This window comes from Sciurus vulgaris (assembly GCF_902686455.1).
Source record: "Sciurus vulgaris genome assembly, chromosome: 1".
Lineage (NCBI taxonomy): Eukaryota > Metazoa > Chordata > Mammalia > Rodentia > Sciuridae > Sciurus > Sciurus vulgaris.
The window spans coordinates 117,999,359-118,003,366 of record NC_136461.1 but is presented as its reverse complement, the minus strand read 5'-3'; positions in this window follow the sequence as shown (position 1 = coordinate 118,003,366).

Sequence of the window (4,008 nt, the reverse complement as noted above, 5' to 3'; positions counted from 1 at the left end):
GAGTGACCCTGGACAACTTGCCTATGAGCTCATCACTACAGTAGTCAAGCTCACGTGCCTCTGGGTTTAGTAACAGACATCCTCTACACATGCTCAGTGAGATCACTGGCAGATGCTCAACAAATGCTCTTCTTTAAACTGGAATCCACTTCCGTTACAAAATTGCTGGCTCCTGTCAGGCATGATGGCACGTGTCTGTAATCCCAGCAGCTCAGGAGGCTGAGGCAGAAGGACTGCCATATTCAAGGCTCAGCAATTTAACAAGGCCCTGTCTTAAAATGAAAAATAAAAAGGGTTGGGAGTGTGGGGATATGGGGATGTGGCTCAGTAGCTCAGAGCCCCTGGTAGAAAGAAAGAGAGAGAGAGAGAGAGAGAGAGAGAGAGAGAGAGAGGGAGGGAGGGAGGGAGGGAGGGAGGGAGGGAGGAAGGAAGGAAGGAAGGAAAAAGAAAGGGAGAGAGAGAGAGAGAGAGAGAGAGAGGGTGGGGGGGAGAAAAGAAAAAAAAAGAAATTCTGCTACTAGATCAGAATGCCAGCGGCGCCCCCTGGTGGAACTGCATTTTCCTAAATCTCTTGACAAAAGAAAACTAGGAATAGGAAACAGCTGGTAGATATCACTGTTCCTTCAGCTAACTCTACAGCCACTGTAACCCATTTATAATGAAAGAATGAAACACAAATGTGTATCTTAATGTACTTGTCTATTTGCATAGGGCTTTTTTTTGCAAAACATCAACGATCTTTTATTACCAAACCTAAGCAGGATTAACTTATTTTTAATATATATAATTTTAGTTGTAGGTGGACACAATGCCTTTATTTTTATGTGGTGCTGAGGATCAAACCCAGTGCCTCAGGTGCACTAGGCAAGTGCTCTACCACTGAGCCACAACCCCAGTCCCAGGGTTAACTCTTTAACCCAGCTAACAGCAAAAAAACGAATCTCCATGGAAATCCAGACCTGTAGAGATTGTCCTTTTAAAAAAAAAAAAAAAAAAAGTATCTGCATATTTTACAAAAACTTGAAATTCTCCAGTGTTGCAGGAAAAAAAAAAAATCCCAAGTGATACCAGTCCATAAAAGTAGAATCTGGCAATCTGTCCCTCTTTAAAACACTTCAACTGATAACCCTAGGAGAAAATCCCCCACCCAGCATGTAAAGAAAAAATAGAACCTCTTTGTTCAACTTTACTTTCACTCCAGGAAACACCACAAAACAAAGAGCCCACTGCTTCTTTACACATCTCTTATGTCACGTGTTTGGGTCCATGTGAAGACTTGGTGTGGATGTGGATAAACAGTGTGATGTTTTCTTTCTTCTGCAACAAGCCCCATTAGCTTTATAAAATAAGGTTTCCCAAACTCTCCGCTGAAGCGCTTCTTACAACTCTCACCCAAGCCCACCTTTCTGGATGCGGACCCACAGCTTTGGCTCAGGGCGAGGAGGGCGGCCTGGGGGCTCCTCCTGCCCCTCCCAGGCCTTCTCGGTGGGGTTGCCCGTGCATCGCCGCCGCCGCCGTTCTCCTCAGCTAGTCTGCCATGCCGTCCCTGGTCGCCGGCTGGGGGTTGCAGGCACTTGGCTCCCTGGCCGGGCTCGGGAGAAGGAGGAGTACAGTCTTCGGAGCGGAAGGAGCGAGCCAGCGCCGCCCGGCGACCCAGGACACTTGGGCTGGCTGCGGCGGGACAGAAATTGGCGCCAAGCCGTGAATACATTTCTTATCAGAAATGTCATTAAACCTTAGCAAGAGGATAAACTGAGTGTATATAAATGTGGCCAAAAGACAGATCACAAAACAGGAAAGGCAATGATTTCACACACGCCCCAGAATCAATCCAGGGGAGCTGAGTAACTCTCTGCCCTGGGGTTACAGTCTCTGGGTGACTTTTAAGGACACTCAAATGTGTATCAATTAAAACTTGAAAACATTGTATGAGAGTGCCAGTTTTCCTATTCCCTAATGACCTTTGACCTTTGGGGGTTGTTGTTGTTTTGTTTTGTTTTGATTTTGTTTTTTCAGTACTGAGGATTGAACCCAGGGATACTCTGACACTGAGCAACATCTCTAGTCCTTTATATTTTTGGTTTTGAGACAAGGTCTCACTAAGTTGCTGAGGCTGACCTGAAACTTTCAATCCTCTTGCCTCAGCCTCCTGAGTAGCTGGGATTACAGGTGTGTGCCATCACACCCAGCAGTATTAATGTCTTGACAATCTATGTAAAAATAACTCTGTTGTAATTTGTATGCCTTTACATATTAGTGTCCTAGTCCATTGGGGCTGTTCTACAAGACTACCATATACAGGATGTCTTTTTTTTACATTTTTTTATTTGTCCTTTTTAGATACACATGACAGTGGAATATATTTTAACATTATTCATACAAGGAGTTTTACTTACTCTAATTAGGATCCCATTCTTGTGTTTGAACATGATGTGGAATTACACTTTTCATATATTCATATATGAACATAGGAAAGTTATGTCCCATTCATTCTACTGTCTTTCCCATTCCCATCCCACCCTTCCCTTCATTCCCCTTTGTCTAATCCAATGAACTTCTATTTCTTCCTCCCCCAGCCCTTATTGTGTGTTAGCATCTGCATACTTATTTGACTTATTTCACTTAACATGATAGTCTCCAGTTCCATCCATTTACCAACAAATGCCATAATTTCATTCTTCTTCATGGCTGGATAATATTCTATTGTGTATATGTACCACATTTTCTTTATCCATTCATCTATTGAAGGGCACCTATGTTGGTTCTGTAGCTTAGCTATTGTGAATTGAGCTGCTATCATTGATGTGGCTGTGTCACTATAGTATGCTGAATTTAAGTCCTTTGGGTATATGTCAAGGAGTGGGATAATTGGGTCAAATGGTGGTTCCATTCCAAGTTTTCTAAAGAATCTCCATACTGCTTTCCAGTGTGGTTCTATCCATTTGCAGCCCCACAAGCAATTTATGCGTGTACCTTTTCCCCACATCCTTGCCAACACTTATTGTTGTTTGTATTCTTGATAATTGCCATCTGACTGGAGTGAGATGGAATCTCAGTGTAGTTTTAATTTGCATTTCTCTAATTGCTAGAGATGTTCAACATTTTTTCAAGTGATTGTTGGCCATTTGTATTTCTTCTTCTGTGAAGTGCCTGTCCAATTCCTTTGCCCATTTATTGATTGGCTTATTTTTTTTTGGTATTAAATTGTTTAGTTCTTTATATATCCTGGAGATTAATGCTCTATCTGATGTGCAGGTGGCAAAGATTTTCTCCCATTCTGTAGGCTCTCTCTTCATATTCTTGATTGTTTACATGGGATGTTTTCTAAAAAAACAAAAACTTATTTTCACACTTCTGGAAGCTGGGAAATTTAATATCAAAGTACACTCAGTGTCTGGAGAAGGCTTGCTTTCTGGTTCATAGGCCACACCTTTCACCGTGCCTTCACATGCCTGAAGAAGCCAGAGAGCTATCTGGCACCTCTTTTATAAGGGCACTGACCCATTCATAAAGGCTCCACCTCTTTATGACATAATCAACTTCCAAAGGACTCATCTCCAAATAACCACTAGATGGGACATTAGATTTCAACATATGAATGTTGGGAGAAAAAAAATGATCAATAGCAATGAAAAAGTTTTCTAATTATTCCAACTATTAAATGGCCATTTGTATTTTTTCTCCTCACTTTGTATCATGTTTCCCCATTTTTCTATCATACTGTCAATCTTTTCTTATTTATTTGTAAGAGTTCTTGGTATATTGTGGCAATCAGCTATTTGTCTGCCCTATATGTCAGGAACACATTTCTCTAGTATGTCCTTTTACTGCATTTAGCCTCTCCCCATCCCCATCGGGGGCTCTGAATGGCTCTAGGGCAGGGACAGGTGATCAGGATCTGTGCGAAGGATACTTCTTCAGGTAGGAAAGCATTCCAGTCTTAAACACCTGCTGCTCCCCAGGAACTAGTGGATCCCTATAGTTGCCCTGGTGCTCAGTTATATGGAG